General features: G+C 36.1%; 1 protein-coding gene across 1 annotated transcript in view; it reads right to left on the bottom strand.

Annotated features, from left to right (window-relative positions):
- LOC134798686 (A disintegrin and metalloproteinase with thrombospondin motifs 7) overlaps positions 1 to 23,983 on the bottom strand; it is a 117,931-nt gene extending 93,948 nt beyond the window's left edge. The window contains exon 1 of the mRNA XM_063771057.1: positions 23,622 to 23,983. The gene's annotated coding sequence lies outside the window, so the exon portion shown is untranslated. The remainder of the gene's footprint in view (positions 1 to 23,621) is intronic.
- Positions 23,984 to 24,329: the final 346 nt, after the last annotated feature.

Below are 24,329 nucleotides of genomic sequence, written 5' to 3'. Positions count from 1 at the left end.
GACTTCTGGATAAACATTTTAATTAACTACATATATACGAAACCGCAAAGAATAAAAAATACGTCTGTTTTGGAACTCTGCTGTTGATACTGATGTAAAATATTATCAAATAAACACAGAATGTTATTACCTACAGAGTGCCAAAGCAACACTTTTGATGTAAGTAATGAAATTTAGAGCTTTGTCAAAACCAATTTTACACTGAAACATAAAGACATCAAAATGCAGCAAATCAGGGAATAGGATAGATAAATTGAATTTCTTACACGGGATTATTATAATCAGTTTTGATAACTGAATATTGCAGAAAAGCAATACATTTTTAAATGAGAGAGTTGCGACTCTTGTCATATATTTTAGAAAAACTGAACAAAAAGAGATTTTTGAAGTATGTTTGTACTCATAAGCATGTTTTATAGTTTAAAAAAGAAGACGAATATTTAAATCACAATTGTGTACATCCTCAACATCAAATTTAAGTTCATTTATAAATCAATTAAATTCCACGTTTATAAATAGGAACCCGGAAACCAGGCCCTAATGGAATCACTTTTTTGTCCTAGCATTGTCTACCGCGTACTTTACAAGTGACAGCTGCTATTTGTAATCCAGTGAGACTAATGATGCCTGTCGGATTCAGATCTCATCTGAAGCATTCTGTTTTCTCTGGCACTATTCGACTTGAATGTTTACACGTCTTAAGGGGTAAGGTTCAGAATTGAATAGACATTTATAAACGAGACGATGATATATTACAAGGTAAATTAGGAGTAGTAAATACGTTTACGGACGTCGTGTTTAATTTGATAAGAAAGGGCCTTAGGTGTGATAAAAATAATATATGTAAAGTACTTCATGACGCATTTGAATAAGTAGGTGTGTGGTGTATGAAAACTGATGTAGTAGATATGTTGCTTTAGTTTATGCTAATATTCTCGTAATATCCTTATGGACGGATTTACCATATTTTCGCTTATAAGGAGAACTCCTTCTTCTTCTATTATCTAATTTTTATTTAAGGTCAGCTTTCCTAATAAATTTTCTCCAGGTTTATCTGTTCCGGGTCGTCATTGGGACCATCATTCTTCTTTCTCTACATGGTCTTTCTTAACTACGGACATCCATGTAAGTCGAGGTCATCCACTCCTTTTTCCTTTTTACGGTATTTTCTATTGAATTAAATTAACTAATGTTATTACTAAATGATTACCCGTTTTCACAAAGCTCGATTGAGTCAAATCACATTAAAAATACCTTAAATTGACCTAGGAATACCTTAAATGCCTACTTAAATTAAACGTTAAAAGAGCTCATACTATACCAATATTACCAATAAATTAATATTATTTCTTCAATAACTTTCGCTTCCTTAGCTTCTTAGTAAAGTGAAAAGAGTGTGATTAATTGATTATAATATAACCTAAAGTACACCCGTTGTTACAGGGTGACCCAAAAATAGGTTCACATTATTTATACTGCGGCATGTTGTTGATAATTTTAACAAACAATTGTGTATAAAACGCTAAAGCAGAATATTTTAAAGATAATACCTACGTTTTGTTTTAGCTAAATTACTTATTGCAGTCATATTATTTTTCATCGCACTTTCTCGAAAAAGATATTATTTCATGCAGGTGTACGGAAGGAAAAAGGCCTATATTGTTCCCGCGGGAGTTATAGATTGTGAAAGCGATATTCATGCTCATGACATTAAGATATAAATCATTAATTCATCTCATTTCACAATAAAAAGGCAACAGATCGGCGATAGGGTTCATCGTGTCGCGTGGCCATGGTCGTGACAGGTGAGTGCGTTATCATGTCGTTATCGCGGCTGATAACTAGTTACATCATCGGCTGCACTGATCTTGAACTTGGGTAAACCAGCGCTTGCGTAAAACGATTTTTTATACAGCTAAAACTAGTTTAAATGAATATTTAAACTAACATTTTTGTCCTTCTATATGCATGCCATACGATTAAATAAATAATTTAAACAAATACTGAGAGGATAGTGGAATTACCACAGCTAAGCACCATCATTTGATAATATAAGACTAAGGAGCATCTATAAAATTGTATGTATGTATTTAAGTTTTTTTCGCTACTAACGCTATAATAATAAATCTACATACCTAATAAGAATTATGCTAATTCTACCTTATTTCTACTAGGAATCATGGAGGAATAAACAAAGCTATTGTTCCTTAAAAGAACATTTGACATGTTTTTTTTATAGCTTCAGGCCTCATCACGGGCCCCATAGGTAAGGTAAATTTTACTTTGAGTTAAGGATGACTCACGCTTGACCGGGCCGTGGCCGGGCCGGAGCTTCCGGAGCTTTGTTTTCTATGGAAACCACCACGTGATCACCGATCAGCCGTCATAGAAAATGACATGTCAGACGCCTCGGCCCGGGTACGGCCCGGTGCGTGAGTGATCGTTTAATAGTTCAAAGAAAGTGATCCAACAGATATCTAGGACAAACAATTATTGTGATCGACGAATCGCTATTATTGTTTTTGACATGTGTTCGACCACGTATCTACCTGTCACTCGCATCGTTCATTGTGTTTTGAAATTTATGCATTACATTTTTTGCACAAGTTGACAGCTCTTTATCATATTATAGCGGCTAGCACAAATATGAAGAACAAACAGAATAGGAGCAGAGGGCCTACCGGGAACCACGTTCGACGTGTTGCCTCCCTGTCACGCTTACGTACGAATTTACAAGTGCGACAGAGAGGCAACACGTCGAACCTGGTTCGCGGTAGACCACAGAATATAAGCCTTAGGGGGCTAGGGGCATGGCACACTGCGTTCGATTCGCACGTCGAGCGGGATATCGCTATAATACGCGCATAGCGTAGCCTCGCTCAAACTTCAGAGCGACGTTGGAACCGGACGCAGTGTGCCATGCTCCTTAGAAAGTAACCAAACGGAGTTAGAGTCGAACCAAGCTAAGTCTGCATGGCATTTTCAATGACATAGTGTGGCTTTGTCATCATTAATCTAAATTTTTTATAAACACTTTGTTTATAATGACGCTGTCTCTACATATGCAAGTAGGGGCAAAGTTAGCTCAGTCGGACTCTATCTGATATATATGTACATAATAGTAATACTAATGCTTAGAAATAGGTCAAGATAACAGGCTAAAGATGATCATGACACAATAACTACCTAAGTACGTATATATAACTGCTTGGCTACTTGCTAGAACGCGAGATCAGCGTGGTTCAAACCATCGCGCGCCCAAAGGACCAACCACGCTAATCGGCGTCGCCTGCAAAGTACCTCAGTCTCAACTATAGCGAGCAAAGACTTCAATATGTCCACACCTAATTGGTTGACGTAACTGGTGACCGAAGAGCTGGCGGCTACCTCGCACAACGTATCAGCATTGCGATACACCGAGGAAATGCCGCCAGCATCCTTGGTACAATGCCTCAAGGGCCTATTTTAGATTTAAGCTAGTTATTAATTTAGTTTAGTAGTACCACTGTATATATATTGTATGTAAATAAATGATTTTACACATTGTGCAGATTATACATACATTATAATGCATTTCATTTGTAGTTACCGAAGTCGGCTAACTAGACTAACATAGGCGCCATGATACCCGACCGTGTATGTGAGGATCCGATGTCAGTGTCCCTCTTCTAGCCGTTTCCACTGGCTGATTTCGTAGAAATGCTATTTAGGATCGCAAGCGCATGCTTACTCGTACAATGAAACATACAAGTAACACCTTTCGAATGCGTAGGCCGAGATTTATCTGAGTAACTATCGAGTTATGTCCCATTGTATTGTCAGTGCTGCCCTGATTGCTGAAAAAGCTGTATCTTTATAAGAAATTCTTACCGGTTGTATCATTTTATTCTTGAGATGTAGAAATCTGGTGCTGTGCAACCTACAAGGCTTTACTTTCAATTGGACAATGTTAACATAGGAGCTTCATTACAAGCTTTTATTCAACATCTTTCATTCGTCTTTAAGAGAAATTTAAGTAGCTACTCGTAGTTTCACCTTTCACACATGACATGATGTTACAACCAAGTACAGTTAAAGATTGTTAAAACATTATCTTTAACAAAAAAACTTGTTTACATAATTTCACATTGTAATTTTGTTAAAAAGTTTAAGAGTTATCGATTAAAAATTTATAACAATGTTCTTAGAAGCAGAAGTTTTAAATATATTTGAATAGGTCGGAGAGGTTAATGGGGTGTCGTATAATACACGAATAAAATCCTAAGCTAGATTTTAAATCGAAGAAACGAAATAGGCACTAAACGAGTTCCAAGAAACTTAAACTGAATGTTTTGTAAATCTACCTAACGTTTAATATGGGAACTTTAAATATACCTATTAAAAGCTGGTAAATCATTTATTTACATACAATATATATACAGTGGTACTACTAAACGAAAGCTTAGATTCTAGACAAGAAATTCAAATTTTAGTATTTATCTTATTCAATATTAGATGTTGATTTTTACAGGCTGAATTTTGAATTCAAAACTGTTATTACAAGTAAGTAATATAATGTTAAATTCTATTTTTCACCATTATTCTCTATAATTTATTGTTTAACTAAATAATTGTCTCTCTTTTTAGGGTTCCACACCCAAAGGGTAAAAACGGGACCCTATTACTAAGACTCCACTGTCAGTCTGTCCGTCCGTCTGTCTGCCACCAGGCTGTATCTCATGAACCGTGACGTGATAGCTAGACAGTTGAAATTTTCACAGATGATGTATTTCTGTTGGCGCTATAACAACAAATACTAGAAACAAAAAACAAAATAAAATAAATATTTAAGGGCTCCCATCCCATACAACAAACGTGATATTGCCGTTTTTTGCGTAATTATACGGAATCCTTTGTGCGCGAAACCTCGTTTTTGTAAATAACCGATAGGTACGAGTCTACCTACTATATCATTGTTTTAAATGTAAACTGTATTATTTCTCCCACAGGACAGGCTATCCCTATTGTGGGAGTCAGCATATTATATGCATGTAACACTGTTATTTTTCTATTTCAGAAGTAAACAATTTGTATTTGTATTATTTATTCTACAGTCTACACCAAAATTTACATTGATTCGTAGTTGCACATGCTAATAACAACTTGGTTTTGAAAAAGTGTTTTAACCGCTTTGGCCCTGACATGACAAAGTTTGCATTTGCAAAAATATATAGTACATAGCATGTATTGCGTAATGCTATTGACAGTAATAAGACTCTATTAGACTATTTATCTAATTTTAACATGTTATACCTACCAGCTCTCATACGCTAACTTGCATTTAGGTGTACTTGTCGTATTTATAAGGCTGATCCTACATTATAAACGTTTTCATATAGGTATATAATCTCGTATTTATGAGATTATTTTATTGCTATTTTCATTCCGAAAACGTGCGTCGGAGTCAATTAAAACTGGCGAGATTCTAAGATAAATAGTAAATGTCATCTGCGACTACCGGTTTTATATAAAAAAATGTTGTAATGGACCTGCCAAATTATGTGGGTCGAGAGCCGTCCTTCACATAATGGTGTTTCGTCTGAAATAAGTAGCTGATTATAATCAAAAGGATTTGAACATTTTGAACCGTTCGTTAAAACCCTATTACTTTTTGTTATATTTTAGTTCATCATCATCATCATCATCATCATAATCATGTCATCATCATAATGCATTTTTTTTTACATGGAGAATCAACAGCTATAATTATGCTAATAACAACATCAATAGTGACACAGAGCCAATTATAGGATCTCACATATAGCTAGCCAATTATAGGATCTCACATATCTCACATATATTTTGGTTACCACGTCTTTAAAAGACTTGAAAATTTCTAAAGTCTAGGAATCCTATTTTTTCGTTCAGTGTTGTGCAGTTGAAGAATACTTTATTAGGTATTAATAAAAATAAGTAGGCGCATAGTATAAAATTAGGACATGTAATACATATTTAGGAACAGAGGGTATCCTACTATAGTCCTTAAATTCGAACTTTTGGTAGATGAATTTAGTTGTCCTATCAGTCTTGAATTACTTTCTAGTAACTTTCCATTGCCTCAAAGATAGTTTTTATTTCCATGTTAAATTGGGATTTAGAATAGAATAGAATAGAATTCTTTATTGCGAAACCATGGTACATTTAGTTGTTACAGTAAAAGGTTGTGAGAACACATGGCACCCTGTTAGGGCATTGCAAATAAATCTTACTTCTAGGTAGTTTATGCGATCTTTAGTAGGTGGGTAAATGAGGTTTTCGTACGTTTGTGAAGATCGATCGAATTGATTGGTTTCATCCTGCGATTACAAAAATGAATTAAGTCATATTAATGTTAGTATAAAACCATATTCAACCTTGATAACAGGTGTTGTATCAAGATTATAATATTGCAACATTAGCAATACAACCCACACAGCAATCTGCGTTTCACACGCGTCGACAATAAAATGCGCTAATTGTGTCAATTCAAACGTTTTCGATGAGCTTGCAACACTTTTACAGTCATTATCGAAAATAACACCTTTAATTCATAAAAATATCGCAAACTTGACACAAAGCGGACATCAAATAATGCTGTTCAGAAATAAACCGAATAAAAGCAACGCCCCATTCGTATTTCAACCGTAAAATGATATAAATATGGTTGGAAATAGCAATTGCATGTCAAATTTGGCATGTTTTCGTGTGCAATTACAGAGGTAGACAATAGTACGCCGGGTGAAATAAATCGTACGATTTAATTGGCCAATCAACGATAAAAATGTTGACTCAATTCAATTCTACTTTTTAATTTATTTACCTACTTTAAGACCTACAAATTATTGTATCCTACCGGAAATAGATTGCCAGTATGACTTTATAAATATATCTGCGAAAATCGACTCCACACTTGCGTTCGCGGCTTCGCCCGCGATTCACGCGCATAGTCTGGAGGGGGCTTTACGATGACCAGAAAACAATTTACAGATTGTTTACCCGCATTCTTATATAATGTACGTAAATTGTACATCTGACACACCCATCCCATAAATAATACTTTTTAAATCCACTGATGTTACTCAATTGGAAGGGCAAACACTAAATGTGAGGAAAATGACGACACGTTACACGATCGTAAAAGTGCCTACTGACATACCTGCAGGGGCAATTTGGGGATTTGACACTTTTATTTTAGTCGCCATCGGCCCAATTCAAACAATGCTTCTAAAATAACAGTGCGGTACGATACCGATCTGTCAATGTCAAAAGTGACTTTTCTTCAAGCGAAAACCGATCGTGCCGCAGTAATCTCGTAGAAGAGTCGTTCGAATTGGGCCGCTTCCCACACACAAGAATGGTCGATTATCTAGATGGGCTCTGCGGCAGGTCGGTGGGAGCACAAATCCTTCCTAACTCCTTAGATTGCCCCTGTCTCTCATCTAATGTTTATCACATGTGTAGTGCAATTGAAGTCATTTTTAACCTGATCCTTGGGGTGGTGTAGCTATGCGTGAGCGAAGTGGGCCCACGCCCACTGCCTCACGCGAGGCCCCTTCGGGCACAGTGAAAGAAAAGGGCCTCGCAGATGCGGCGTCGCCCACGGCTAGATCAGTTCACGCGACGCCACTGCCTTGGGGTTCGTGACAACACTGGTAGGTCTGGTAGCCAAATCAAGACGTGATTTCAAAGAAACCGAAAAATTGCTATCATTATCGGCCCCACGGCAGGTGAGTGAGTAGACGGCTTAAGGCTGGCCGCCATTAATTGAGCCATACAATAAAGGTGTTAATAAGATTGTCACTCGCATGCAATTTGCATTCACGTAACTTTGTGTCGTGCCTGGCGCCACAGTTGTTTCGATCAGTAGTACAACTAAAGTTGGATTTTAATTAATTTTGCCTTCGACATTTTCTCATGCTTACTTCGTACGAATTTTTATTATGAAATATTTGTAGTGAACGAATAGTTGAACCATCTTTTATTGTGACAACATTTGTAACTTAAGTAGCTGACCAACACCATTAAATAGCTGGACCGAATTATTACTACTCTATTTAAACAGATACGCCATCGGTACGCAAAAACCAAGAATTTTTGTAAATAAAGAGTTTAATCGTTAAAAATATTCTTTAACAGTAGTAACTTTTAAACTCTGAGTCCATAGAAATACATATTATTGATAATGAATCGACTTTTTGTTTCGCCATCTATATTATATTTTTTTAATAATTTCAATAGGTATAACATAATTATCATAGTACCGTAAAATGGGGTGAGTAGGGTCAAAACTGAAATTCAAACCTCGATAACATTTTATTTTTACATATGAAAACTGAATGGTGTATATAATAAGTGTTCCGGACGTTTGTATTTTAGTTTTTATTTTATTTTGGGTAGTTCCATTTCATAACTTTGACGATAAAGAGGAAAACCCACCTCACCCCGTAGTGCCTCGTATTTGGGGTGAGAGGGGTTTTCATACAAAGGTGATTTTGGAAGATTGTTGGATCGATTTTTTTTATTATGCGTATTACCTCCAATTTAAATTGGAATACATTATTTTTGTAGCAGTAGCCTTAAAATCCCTTCTCACCCCCCTCTCAAACCTTCTCTCCCCATTCATAATCCACCTCTCCCCGCGAAACCTACTCACCCCGTTTTACGGTAAGTATGTTTTCTTTTCGTCCCGGTGGCTTCATATTATAGTAAAACAGACAATGCAGCTAATATGTCAAGAGAATCTCTAATCCGTGTCGTATACATTATTTACTGGACTGACCTACTGCTGTATCATGACTGCGTGCGCACACGCCGCGCACCGGAAATGTCCACCGTCGACTTGTCTACACATATTACTTTACACGATGTTTAATGTGTCGGTTAATAATTTTTCGCTAATTACCTACGTGCCTGTACAGTAAACAGTATTTAATTGCAAATCCGTTCTAAATTGAGCACAGACTGTTGGTCGCCACGTGTTAAAGTTAAAGTTACAGAAACTGAACGTGAAAGCAATACGTATACCTAATGATTTTTCAGTCATTGAGTCTAATATACATAAAAAATGATGTTTCAGTAAGAAATAAACATTTGCAATATGAGAACCGCGTTTTCATTTCATTCAACTAACGAAGAAGGAAAGGTTATAATTATGATTGTATCATTTAATCAAAGAGATGGACTAATGATGATAAGGCTAACAGGTAAATATATTAAATTCATAATCTGTTGTTTTGGAGTAGGACAACATAATTATAAGTAGATTTATCGCAATGAGTAGACAACCGCTTTGGCAGACTTCGAAAGTTCTAATACACGCGCTTGCGATTCTACCAAACTCTCGTTTTCTTCAGTTTAATTAGAGCGAATAAAAATACTTAAGCATATACTTACGTATTATTGCCTCACACTCAGGTCAACACTTAGACCATACCAATTTATGCGTTGAATTGCGAATGTCTGATTTTTTGCAGTAAATGAAGAGTCCGTGTAGGCGAAGGCAAGGATACATAAATCTGTCCCAGCCTGTCCGGAGAAAATAGTGAAACGTGCATCGTACTGCGCTATTTTAAATATCGTAGGCGGCTGAAGTGTCTGCGGTCTCGCTGCGGAGATATGGTGCTCGCTGACTCACAATTTGCCATCGTTTTTGACAGTGCGTGACATGACGCCAGGTCCGAAAAGTCGTCCACTGCAATATACTTACTTACTATTTTTTATTTCATACTTTTTTTATACCACGTCGGTGACAAACAAGCATACGCCCCGCCTGATGGTAAGCAGTCACCGTAGCCAATGGACGCCTGCAACTGCAGAACACGCGCGATGTCGACCCTAAATATTGTTGTGACTTTTATAATAAGTGTAATGAACTGTATTTGCATGCATGCAACTGTGCTCACTATATAGCAAATAAAAATTTGATTGATTCAATACTGCTGTGCTTTTTACTATTTTTAATCCTGAACATCACCGTAAATAAATGCAATTTTTCGTATGTTGAATTTCCTAATATACCTACCTACCTCTCATATCGTCGTCATAACAACGAGGAAAACATTTCATAAAATTCTGTTTGATGATAAATTTTAGTTAAGTTGTGCAAAACTAAATTATAAAGGAATAAAAAGTCACTTTACAATCATTGTATGAATGGTTTTTATGAATTAAATATCCGTGACTTTACATTACTATTACAAATATAACACAACTAAAGAAATATATTTTATTTACTAAATCGTACATTGTTAAATACATAACAACCTGCGTAGTTTATAAGAAAAAATCCGAATTAACGTTTTATAATTTAACACTCTTCAATAAGTAGGTATAACGTTTAATATGAAAAACACGTGCGCTCTCAATTTATTCGACGTGGAATCTCGCATACATATGTATTAGGTGTTATAACAATTTTTATGTTAATCTTAATTTGGGCAGTTCGCAGAATAAGGCCGTTTTATAGTACGTTATTTCGGGTCTGAACGCCAAATATAATTGTGTTTGTGAGGGGTATAATTCAATTGGAAGAATGAACCGAATTGAATTGAATAGGTAATAAATAATCATTGTTGTATACAACATTGTCGATCCTACATACGATGGACAACATTTAAGGTGTGTAACTCAAGTATGTGGTACCTACTAGTTACATGCATTTATGGCGTTATTCATAAACGCGCTACAAGGGTCAATTAGCTAATCTTTTGTCCTAATCTCTCATTTTCACTTATGTTTTTGTAAGAAAGGGATAAAACATAAATTAACAAATTGAGGCTTGTAAAGTTTTGTGAATAAGTTGGTAGATAGAATAGGACGAGCTTGATAGATTAATAGCAAATTCGCAGTGTCATCGGGTACATTAAACAAGGTACGTAGATACCTAAAATTTCGCCACTGAAAGGTTATCTAATAAATACATTAATCACAGTTCTGTATTTTTCTCTCTCTCATTATTAGAAGTATGCAAGAAATCGTTGCATTTTGCTTTAAACAGTCGTCTACGCCCCCATACACTTATACGAAATATTGATTGTTAAGTTCACAAATTATATTTTTAAACATTCAAGGGGCGTATTCAGAAAGTCATAGCGTTAAAACTGTATGATCTAAGCATGACGCACTGGTATTCAAATTGGTATCACATTACCCGTTCCTCAATTCGCCCCCCAGGCAGCGCTAACTGCCATAATATATTTCATCACGTCGATGTGTATGGATATTCATATTCATCAACCGAGTGCAGTGCAAACGCATCAAACGCCCAATCTGCCTCGCTAACGACTTCGTAAACTGTTTACGATTACGACTTGTACAAATTACTAAAATATCGCGTTCAACATATTTCTCAATAACGTTGGCAAAAACTAAAACTTTACGAGGATTCCGCACCTACATAAAGTAGTAAACGGTACTGGGAAACCATCAATATGTGTTATTACATCACGTTTGCATCCAAATTTATTTCAACTAATGACTATGTTAATTCTTAACACTATTGTAATAAAGGATATAATAGAGTCGCTTCGAGGAGCAATGTGGTAGGTAATTGTATGCACGACAAAGCGACGCGGTGTCGGGTTGCATCGCGTGTCAATAGATACACTGAAAAGGGTAAGTGGAACATTTCTTGTACAAAAGGTGTACAAAAGGGACGCCGACGCCGGCGTGGGGCAGGCTACCGTCCAGATGAAAAACGTGCTAAAGTGCGTATGGACATTTTTTTATTTCATTTGGTTTTGTTTCAAATAAAGCTGCACGCCTAACGCACTGTTTCATACGTTCAAAAAGGGCCAAAGCTAAGTCAAACTAGCAAAGTATTGAACTTCAACCTACTAAGTAGGTAATGTCGTAAGGTATCTACAGAAATTAATACCCATTTAGATTTATATTATTTTGTCGGTAAAATCGACAAATCATATTCATAAATCATAATACTGAATTTCGATTAATATTTTCATATTTATGTTTTTGTTTTACTTGCATTTACAAAAATATCCATACTGCTGTCATATCAATAGCTGTCACTTACACAAGTCGACATTACTTACAAATAATTTCAGGAGGTACAAGTACCTATTAAAATTCTGTAGGTACCTAGCCGACTGCGCAAACATTACCCCTTTTCGCCTGAAATGTCATTGAGTAAAAATAGAATGTAAGTATTTAAATTAATTAGTAACGACAGTAACGTTTAATTCATAATCTCGGTGGTACATCTGCGCGTCAGAGCTGTACCTAAATAAATGAGGTTGGCACCTTTCTGGCGCGACAGAAAATGTGTAGATTTAGTCTTTGTTCTAACAAGTTCATTGTACTGCCGAGGAGATTTTGAGCGCTCTTAAATCAAAAACGTCTAATCTATAAATAACACCAGACGGTTTAAAAATAGACGACATTAAATAATGTTGATTGTGTATGACAAAACCACATTCGTGTCACATTTTCACACCGACCTCTTACCATCAGAGAACAATATTAATTGATTTTGTGCAAGACTGCACAACTTTTTGTATGTTTGTACACTTTTACCTTTTTTATATATTTTTGTACTGTTTTGTCTAATTGTAAGTATACCTATAGACAAAATACATTTTGTTTAAAAAAATATATAAGTAGAAAAAAATATCATTCGGTTTACTTGTGTGGATTTTCAGTTGGTTCAATCCTTACGTCAATTTTCATTAAAAAAAAACACTCGTTGCTCTAGACTACTCTAGCGTATACGAAACACCTCGTTGTGTCTATAATCGTCTTCTTTTGATCTAATCAGCTATTATTTAAAAAGCAAAAAACGGTAGCAATAAAAATATTTTTTGTTACATTATTTTTTATTGTAATTGTGTCCAGTGTTACATTAAACAAGCCATTTAATCCTCGAGCCATGTCCACTTACCTACCACCGACTACGTAAGTAAGTACAACCTATTGTACTGTATAAGGTATCTTGTACCTCAATTAATAACCAATCTTCATCGCTCGATGGACTGTATGGACATGCCACGGTTATTAAAGGGGATTTCAAAGTGGGCTCGGCCACAAGAAAGCCGCCGACGTCGCTATCTAAATTTTAAGTAGGCGTTACAATGATCGATATGACCTGATATAAAAACGTAAGTTATCGAACTGTACGCGAAAAAATCTCCGGTAGTTAACCTTAGCAAGGACATCTGACAAGCGATGTCAGAAGATGAAAGAAATGAATGGCGATTGTTAATGCTGATAAAAGATCATCTTCGCTCCGTGGACCAAAATGTCTGTCGGTGACTTACAACATTCGTAAGTATCTATCAGATTGTCTTTTTTTTCTAAGACGAATGTAAGACATTTACTTTTCTGTGCGATGAGAGTAGGTAGGTAATCTTTTTAGCTAGTTAGTCTGACAGTTTAAGTGAGGTATATCGGAAAAATATTAGGTTAGGTGTTAGGTGATACCAATTTTAGTTACTTGCAAATCTGAAGTGGTGCGAAGAATATTAGTATGTAAGTACTTACAACATGTATGTAATATTTCAATGAATTGCACCGATAAGTATCGGATTCTCGAGTCAAACCCCCTGCAATGATATATTACTTTTCGAGGGTCAGAAAAATTATGTTAAAAAAAAATTAAAATTATTTATTCAATAAAAACACGTACAAATGATCAAAGGGATGGAGTCTCCCTGTAAGCAAAATAAATGCTTGTGTTGGGAGACACCGCTCTTCCTTACATAGGTAACTAACTACAACTACTTAGTAAAATGTGACACGCTCTTATGGCTCTACAAATAAGATCGTGTCAGATATTTTTGCGTTCGTCGCGTAACATATTATCGCAGGTGACTGTACCGGTTTTTATTTCTGGATTGTAATTGTAGCAATAGTGCCACAATTTCTGTCGCTCGGATAAATCAGGACCCGATTTAACGACGTAAATGCTCGCTCTGACGTGCGTATTTCAGGGTTCCGTCGCATCAAAACATCGCGACCCATCAGTCTCTACAGTCAGCATCAAAAGTAGCGGATTAGACCACGCGTCAAAAGTATCTATACTATTATCTAATAACTTACTAGGAAGATATATGTCTTTATATGTAGAATAATTCGACTGCGACAAACACTTTTCTACACGAACTGTAAATATACCCCTACTAGCGTCTACGAGCGACTGTCTGCGTGGAATTATTTTGATGATAAATAAAAACTATCCTATGTCCTTTCCCGGCCTCAAACTATCACCATACCATAAATTCTTCTAAATCTATTCAGCGGTCTGAGCGATTCTCTTCTATTGGTCTCATTTTTCAGCGGATTCTCGTGAAATTTTGTAAGTTCGTTAATTAGATTTTTATGCCGAGTCAGTTTTTGGAAATATTTCGGAATAACAGAGGTCGCTGTTGGTAATGTTGGTAATGGTAATGTTCGCAAGGCCTACAGCTCATAGTGCTAATTAGTTTGTGAATTCATTAGTTTCTTTACATTATAGTTAAAAATGCTGCTATAAAAATCTAAAAAATTAAAGAAATATAGCAGTTTTGCATGGTAGGTAACTTCTTTTATCAGCTTAATATAATGTATGTTTTGTTTTATGAATGAAGATATGAAATACCGTTGTTTACTTAATGATAGTTGTAGCTGAGCACTGGTTAGATAATATTCATTGATAAAAATAATAGGTCACACAACTTTTCAAGCAGTTACTACATGCGTTTCTAAAAATCTAGAGTATTCATTGACAAACATATAAATAAGAGTGTACACACTTGTTGCAATCAAAAATACATTTCGTACAAAGTTAAATCTTCATTTTTTTCACACGATGTTTGAGTTCACATGATGGAAACATTTAATTCCACGAAAAAGTTATAAAAATCAGTAATCGCTTTTCTAGGCATTACTCTCTAGAAACTCCAAGAAAAGCTATAAAATTTATCACAATGCTAAACAAATTATTTACTTCGTTAGTCATAATAATTGCGAGGGAGATTGCTTCGTATCATCGGATGTGGATAAACTTTGGCCTGAGCTTGTTGTACATATCTTTAACAATTTTGCAGTTTTTCCTTGACTTTAGAAAGTTGATAAAACCGTTGATTTCGGTAGGTATAACGTGAATATTAAATAACATTGGAGTAACTATACCTAGTGATAAATGTTTATTGATAATAATATTGTATAAGCAAGCAAAACCTCTAAATACTTAGGTAGTTTAGGTACCTAAGTATACAACTGAGCTAAAATTGAACCTACTTACACGAGAAAGTACTACTAATCACTATAAATGTTTATTAATAATAAAATGAAACGAGCCAAACCTTTATAAGTAAGTATACCTACAGCTAAATTAAAATTGAACCTACGAGTACTCACAAATTGACCGAAATTATGTTGAATTTGAGGAAATCATTTGGGTACCTATTGTAGCACTAGTAACATCTAGTTAACTAGAATATGGTTTCAAAAACCAAGAAAAAAAAAAAGGATAATCTTTGCCTTTCAATTCTTCTGCTTTTTCAAGGCGTACGATATCAAAAATAATATACCTACTTACGAGTATCATCATGAAGAAGAAAATAGGTAGCGTACTTGCGTTTTATAATAATAAAGGGATAGTAATTGCAACTCTACTGTTGCCCAGCAATAAAAACTTTACGAGTAGCACGCAGCTCATAGTTCCTAAAATAAAAATCACAAATCGGTACTCCTCGGTCACGAGAGTTATCTGTAAATACGTTGATTAGATGCGGCATTTAATGTACTCGACCGTCACGAGTCCAATAATGATAATAATGACGCAAAAATAATATCTTTAGAGCCACTCGACGCAAGTAATAGCCAGAAGAGATGTTACGCAAAATCCCTTTAGCAATTTGATGCAGCCTCTTAGGTACATTATCTTAAAGCGGGTAAGCGGGCATAATGACATACTGAAATTATTCTTTAAATGTGACGGGATGGGATTGGATGTATTTTTTAGTTATATTTTAAAAATATTTAGCATTTAATGTTTTTTTGTCATTCTGTTTGAATTAGGTACCTTCGTGCTAAATAGACCTCTTTTGTCTGTTTTAATCAATGTTCTACCTTCTACCTAACTATGTCAATTAAATAAATTACTATTAGTTTTAAATGTTCTCTTTTTATTGCCCAGTAATCTAGATCGAATAAAACACGTCCTAGTTAGCAAATCCTTAGGTAATTAATCTGTAATGCTATAAAGTTACGTATTATAGGTATTGTACATGTCACAGAAAAGAAAAAATAAATTCTTCTCACCTCACAGTAGCTAATATAAAATCCGGTCATATTTATAGTGCCGGGTTCATGGCTGAATGTATAGTTTATTTCGGTGCGTTCATTTCTTTCCGTTCCCAAGTTCACGGAAACCAGACGGGGCGAACTGGGGCAATAGGCCAAGTCTTTGAACGTTCTAAAATCATGTTAACGCTATTAATTACATTTTACATCTCTAGACTAACAGTCAATATTACCTACGAGCTAGAAACTTCGCGCGCGAGATCGATTTAGGTTCGAGTAGGAAATCACGTACGACCCAAATCTGCAGTCGCAATAGGTGTTCACATATGGCGCGCTGGTTCTGTAGAATTTATGACGAAAAATCGGGGACACGGCTGACACCTAGGTGGTTTGGATATATCTATAGGAAGTAATAAATTATGAAAAGATGCAGTCCAGTTTCCGCATTTATAACATTTCGGGAGGGCAATGTGTTACTTACAAAGGTAACTATGTAAAGCAAGACAACCTAGTAAAATTAATTACTACTTTTTAAATAACATATATATATATATATATGTTATATATATATATATATATTTTTTTTAATAACGAGTAAGTGGTATCTGCAATGATCCCTAATAATTAGTATTCTCTTAATAAATACTTGTCATCGTTATTATCACGATTTTACTCAACATGTAATTAAATCGATTTATTTTGTTTAACAGGCGGCCTAGCCAAGGTGACAATCGCTTGCGCTTCGCCATCGAATCGCTTTGTTTCTCTCTATCACTCTTCCATATTAGTATGACAGTGACAGTTGCGTTTCGTTCGCTACGTAGCGTTAGCGATAGGCATGTTGTCTACGGGGCCAGGTAAGTATTATAGAAGCTAGTTATTGTATAGTGTCCTATCTATTTCCGCATAAGCGTTAGGGGTATATCACTAAATGTTTTGTGCTTATAAGGATACTGCTTATCCACATCTGTTAGAGCTATGGCTATCTTTGAATCAACCTATATGATAGCTATAATAAGGAGGCAAATAGTTAAACCTAGAGTAGGACCAAGCTAACTCTTCAAGCCGTTTGTAATGCCAAAGTGTAGTAATGTCAAAATACTGTAAAAATTTAGAATGCCAAGAGAAGCTAATCCGTTTTTGGGAATATAAAGTATTAAAAATCGTTTTAATTTCGTACTGAATCGTAATAAAGTGTCGATATTGGCGAAGTAACAATATTAATGAGGCATTAGAATATATTAAATCAGTAAAAGTGACAAGATATTCAGATAGGTAACGATTTTGAAGGCAGTCCTAGTTCAAGGTTAGAGAGGCCCGTCAGTTTACATACAATACAGCCGTGATGTGCCGTCATCGTCAGTACAGCAATGTCTTGAAACTGTCAAACAGTTTTTGAACGTTTCAGACAATTAAATAATGTTTATTTAACTGTCTGAAAATAAAGTGCTAAGAAGCTATCTCTCCTTTTAACCTCCGACGCAAAAAGAGGAGTGTTATAAATTATAATTTGGAGCGCTATGTGTGTGCATCTGTCTATCTGTGGCACCAAAACTCTTAAACGGGTGTGGTGTACGGGTTTATTTGTAACTAGGTTTTCTATTAGTGGGTCCAAAGGCATGTTTTATCAAAATCGGTTCATAAGTTTCATTCATCATCAAAAGGAGATTGAAAAAAAAAACAAAGGGAGTAAAAAAAAAACATTTTTTGTAAAATACGTCTTACGGAAAAGGTCAAAGCTACTGAACCTAGCAGTCTAGACGCAAAAACTAAACTATGGCAACTCAGGATCCAGACGGCGATCAAAACTCCTAAGTTTAGCGCATAGAGAATCGATATGACACGCATGCTTAAAGGACGACTCACGTTAGACCGGGCCGTGTCCGGGCCGGAGCTTCCGGCGCATCGTTTTCTATGGAAAGCATCACATGATCACCTGTCATTTCATAGAAAAGTATGCCCCGGAAGCTCCGGCCCGGACACGGCCCGGTCTAACGTGAGTCATCCTTAACAATAGTTCATTATGTATCCTGGTTAGGTTTCTAAGGAACAATGAAGTTCCGAAGGCCACGGTACAAGTTCACGCGCGGAGTCGTCGACCGGGCTTATCATTAGCATTCAATACGGCGACGTATTATGGGGCTTTCTAATGCCGGATTACTGTGATTACTTAATTGTTTTTAACGATGGTGGTTGACGAAAAATCTTCGTAGATAATGATGATGTTTGGGTGTTTCTGTGAAATCTATCGTAAGATACTATTTTATCAGTAAGTACTATATAAATCTGAATGATTTATGATATGATTACTTAAGAGCCCATCATCGTGCACACTAGCGCCACTGCTTTAAATACCTGTCGTAAAATTTAAATAATCACGATTAATTAGCAGTGGCGCTAGTGTGCACGTTGATGGGCTCTTAAATTATAAAGGAAATTTAGTCTATCAAAATTGTTTGTTCAATTAAAATTGTAATTGTTTTACATTCGCATTAAATAAAGTAGTTTCGACAATCTGGTTCGTAGTCCTATAATTGTTTTTAAAATAAGTAGGTAGTCGAAATTCGAATTGATCAGTTACTTTCCAGAATGCTGCACTCGACACTTTATTGAGAATATGGCCATATGCATGCACTCATTTATTTTAAATATCAATACTCTTGGGCGTACAGCTTACAGCTCTTATAAGAGGAACTATTCCTGGCGTGTCCACATACAGTATAAGCTATATATTTACTACAATAAAGCTACAATGTACAATGTATATCAAATTGAAGATACCTAAGTGTAGTTAATAATAATTACAACATAAGAAGTTTTAATGCCTACAAGAATAAGAAAAACGTAGCATTAACGCAATTTAAATTAAACATAAAGAGAAAAACATTATAATGTTAAACGATATACTAACGAGGTAACAAAGTTTTTTTTTTTTCGTTTGCCTGGTTTCGTATCTGCCCAAGCTATTTCAGCATAACATTTTAACAACTGAAAGGTTATTTTCATAGAAATTTTACAGTTGTACATATTTACAACATACATATGCACATGAGAGGTTAAATCGAATGTCAACTAGACTCTACAAATACCTAAGCAGCAGACTAGAAAACTAGGTTCGCAGACTTAAGCACTTAAAATACAAAAGAAAGTCTCCTAATTATATTCCATTGCATTGAAAACAAATTAGTTTTTTTAGTTCCTCTCCAAAATCCTGCATAGAGAAGACTACATCCAAATAAATTTAGATATTGGCATGGATATGGCTAAAATCATGTCACTTTAGCTGACGAAAAATTAAATTTGAACGCCGTGGTCTCTGATATGAGTAGTATATGATATATGATACTCAAATTAAATTGTAGTCGAATTTTCATCAGATTAAGAAAAACTCGCTGCCCGCCCGCCGTTTTTCAGCGCTCGAAAGTCGTAACTATTGTTAGAGCCATGATAACATTCGGCCTTCACCGGGGCCAGGGCTCGGCCCGTCCCGAGTTCACGAGCGAGGGCCGATTTTATTACTCCAGTACATTTAACTAGGGATGTACCGACTAGTCGGGAAAGCCGACTATCCGGCTTCATTTGTAGGCGGCGATTAGTCGGCAAAAATGGCCGATTAGTCGGCACTTTATAAATGACAGAAAAACAGGGCAAAAAGAAGTAAATAGCAAATATTTACCATAAGTTTTCACCTGTTTTAACCAAATTCCTATTTAGGGCACTTACGAAAACTTTTGTTCGAATTATTGACCGTGTCGTCGCTTTCTTATGTCCGATTCGGTTGTCCTATGAAATATGATGAATAGCGCGACTAAAGGAATAAAACGATTGTTTTCAAAGTGCATCGGAACCGAACTTAGACTAGACGAAACTAATGAGTAATGATCTGGCCGACTAGCCGACTAGTCGGCCGATTGATCGGCCATCCGAGAATCGGCTAGTCGGCCAAATCAATAGTCGGTACATCACTACATTTAACCCATTTTACTGACGCAACATCGCTTTTATCTTGATATAAACCTATCAATAAAAGCGCTTCTCCGATCTATCCATCATCGTTTCCCGGCCCATTTATGCTATATGTTATTCATTAAGATTAGGGCTTACGGGATGATATCATTGACTTTGAACCTTAAATTGCGTTGCTATTGCTACCAGTTCTCACGAGCCTAACGCTAAAATTGACAACGACTATTTAATTGGAACAAACTGATGAAGGCAAGGACGTGACACAACGTGGTGTTAATGAGCATTCATATAATTTACATTAAACGACAAGACGGGGCGCGATATTGGCAAAATGAAATGGTATGAGTAATGGCTCCCCGACTATTATTACGACTATTATTGATTATTGATCAAATAAGTAACACAGCATTACAGTAAAACCACGGCACTGTGAAACTACAAAATAACAGAAAATACGAGGAGAACAATACACGAAAAAATGACATTAAATAAACTTTGGATTTCGGCGACGACGTAACAGCGTGGTTCCGTAGAATACTACGTCTGACTCGGCGTATTCGGCAGGTTGCCGCGGAACCGCCGAAACACCACGCCCTTCGGCCAGAAGTCTGCGCTTGCGATGGTGTCCTGCAGCGGCCGCGCGGTATTATGTCGAACAATATTGAATTTATCTTTTATTAGAAGGTGAGTAAAGAGACAGATGATGACCTTTTGGACACTTTATATCGGATGTCGCAATGGTATGTGTCTCAGCTTCAGCACTGTCTACAACGCAACCAATTCAGCATGATTTTAAGTCATTTTATATAAATTAAATATCTAAATTTTTGATTAGTTACTGGCAAGATCAAACATTTAATTCAATTTCTTTGCATTACTGTTTTAACGTTTAAAGTTGATTTTATAAATAGCGTGATATAATCGTAAACGGCACGGAACTTACGTGGATAAGGTATCGTACTCGCACTAACGCAGGCCTATAAAATAAACTGCTACAGTGAGGCTGTATTTGCATTCAATTACCTACATAATCTACGGAAAATAAGTAACCGTGACGAAATGCTACGTATGTTGATAATAAACCATGCGACTCGATCGGGCAATAGCTGAATCTTGCAAAATAGTATGTGTTGCAAGCTACAAGGCTGGGCCAAAGGAGAGTTAGTAGGGACTCGCATCTTTTGAGCAGGTGCGACTTTTAAGAGCTCGACTTAGTTTGGCGAGTTCAGTACGTTTTAAAGAGATTGTACCTTTTTAAGTTAGCCGTGCTTCGAGCCGTTATCAGTGGTGTCCCGAAAAATCTACTCTTTTATGTAAATACCGAAAGACTCCGTGAAATTTCAAATATACAACTTTATTAAAATTCTTCTTTTTTTAAAATACATTTTTTTTGTGTTAGGGTAACATTCCATTTCTCGCCGCAGCTGCACTACTAATATATAGTACGAAGTTACGAACGCGTCGGTGTTATTCCAATTTCCATAGTAAAATGAATGGTAGTGCTGCTGTCGTTGGAAATGGACTGTCACATTTATAGTGTGTCACATATCAAAAATATGAATTATAGAGCGATTTAACTCTTATGAGAATAAAGAATCTTAAACCGTATTTAAAGTCGTAAAAATTCAAACGAGAGACTCAAATCCCAACTCAAGTTTAGATTATAGGATCGAGTGCTTTTAGGTCTGGACAGGACTCGAACTACCGAGTATCGACTCGAGTTTTTCTTATCAACACTAGCCGAGCTTCGCAAGCTCCCAGTAAGTAATAGGCAAGGATGCTAAATAGTGACAAAGGAAGGAATTAGCACCGTGTGAAACAGCGGTCGTTCACCCACGTGGAGCGTTTGCAGACTTGTGCTAAATGCCTGACCAATTAGCCGTTACTAGTGTTGCGTTTATTTTATATCGGTCATTTCTTCCTTTAATTTATCCTTAGATATAGCTGGTGGCTTAGGTGATTAATGTTTGGAGAAAATGGTCGTGCTCGAAAAAGTGGAAGGCGAAAGACCCCCCACTAACTAGATGGTCCGACCAAGTTAAGAAGGCCACCTCAGGCAAACTCCACCAAGCTGTAAGAGCTACAGGAGATCGAGACCGATGGAGACAAATTACAGGAGCTACAAAACCAAGTGATCACGATCCTCAGTAATAAATAAGGGACCAACAGAGAAGAGAAGAGGTGATTAAAGGATAGAGTTTCTCGACTCAGCTCTGTTCTACAGACAAAGAATGTCTGTGCCACTATACCTTGTCACAGCGACAAATATGAGATCCCTCGTAGCTTTCTTATTTGATCGCATTGTCCAAAGTGATAAGGAGCGTACTGGCACAAAAGTCAAATTCCTTGACTGTACCACTCTGCGTTAAGGATGATACCGTGAGTCATTTATAAAATACCTGACGTGTTTTTTTTCGGGATTCAAACGTTTCCATTTGAAATTTCAATTAATCGATTTATTGATTTATACAACAGATAAAAACTTTACTTTCGCAATTACAATTTTAAATGTAAAAGAAAGGACTGGTCCATACCATTGCGGATAAGTTAGAATGTCAAAGGCCACACATGTCACCTGACGCTCGGTATCGTAAGGCGATAACCGGGCGAACGTACAAGTTTATTATTCGCCGTTAATCTATTTCTGTAGACTTTATCTCAATGAATGTAAATTAAGTAGGCTATTTATTAAACATTCGACGTCGAAATTGATAAAATATAATTGTCTAACATTATTTAAAGAGCTATTAAACGACATGTTATCAATCTTTACGGTACAAAGCAATGTTGTAGTATTATTGATTATTTATGAAAGGATAAATCTATGCTACATTTTAACACAAATATAAATACTTATCCATGAATTAATGATATAGTTTAATAAACGAAATTGTTCCTACAATTTATTAGTTTGGTATATTTACTAATGTTGCGTTTTCTAAATTTAAACGGCGGGTAACTGAACTCATTAAAATCATTAAATCGTTTGAAAACCTAAATAATAACAACCTACAGCAATTCTAATACATCATAAACTCCTAAAATACCAAGTGACCTAAATAACGGCTCTATAATTTTGTATTAACCGTAAAAAGTAAATTAAATTTAACACAAACTAATTTATATGAGGGCAACATTTAAACAGGTGACATTTAAGTAGTACCTACCACTATCATTACTGCTTACGATCATGTTTTACATAGAGACAGCTGAATGGAACATAAGTATACGGTGACACTTGTACTATTCCAATTCATATTGGCGCGAATTTAGCGCATGTAATAACCGCCCTTAGATTCCATTACATCTGTGAGAACCTATCAGTAAATTCGCATGGTGAATCCGTGAATTAATCAATAGTAAATTAAGCATTAAATTACATAATAATTAGTGCTTACTTGTTATCTATCCATGGTCCCGCGCAGACGGCCGGCAGACGAGATGAGCACGGGTAAAAGTGAAATTTGTGAGCACGCGCGCTAATTTATTCACTGCCAGTGAAAAACGCGTTCGCGCCAACTTTAAATAAACACGTGTTCGATAATTTGAATTTCGAATGTGCAGCGTTTGAAATTTAAATTTTAAGTTTTTTTTTTCAGTCGCAAGTGATGTTCGTTCGGTGCACGCGGGCTGGGAGCGGAGCGCGCGTCGCGGCGACTAGAGGGCCACTGACGGCGCTCGCGCAGCGCCGGCGATCTCAACTCCATTCCAACTTCCATTTAAAAATCGAACGTGCGTGCGTACGCTTTTCCGATCCTAGCTTTCATAGGGTAAACTTGCATATTGAAGAAAAACCTAGGATCAGTAGGATCTTACCAATGTGTAACAAACTAACAAATAAGGCCTGGGGTACTGTCTGGTGTAAGTGGTTTGTCCACGTAAACGAACAATTAACGATTCAGTACCTACGTACCACGTACCTAATTAAATTTTACAAAAAATAATAGATAATTGTTAGGGCTGACAATTATAGGTACCGTAAAATGAGGTGAGTTGGGTGAAATTTGACTTTCAAACGTCGATAAAATTTTATTTTTACGTGTGAAAACTGAATGGTGTATATAATAAGTGGTTCGGACGTTTGTATTTTAGTTTGTATTTTATTT

The sequence above is a fragment of the Cydia splendana genome, chromosome 17 (assembly GCF_910591565.1).
Source record: "Cydia splendana chromosome 17, ilCydSple1.2, whole genome shotgun sequence".
Classification (NCBI taxonomy): domain Eukaryota; kingdom Metazoa; phylum Arthropoda; class Insecta; order Lepidoptera; family Tortricidae; genus Cydia; species Cydia splendana.
The sequence above is the reverse complement of the archived record's forward strand: the minus strand, read 5'-3'. Positions and strand labels throughout refer to the sequence as shown.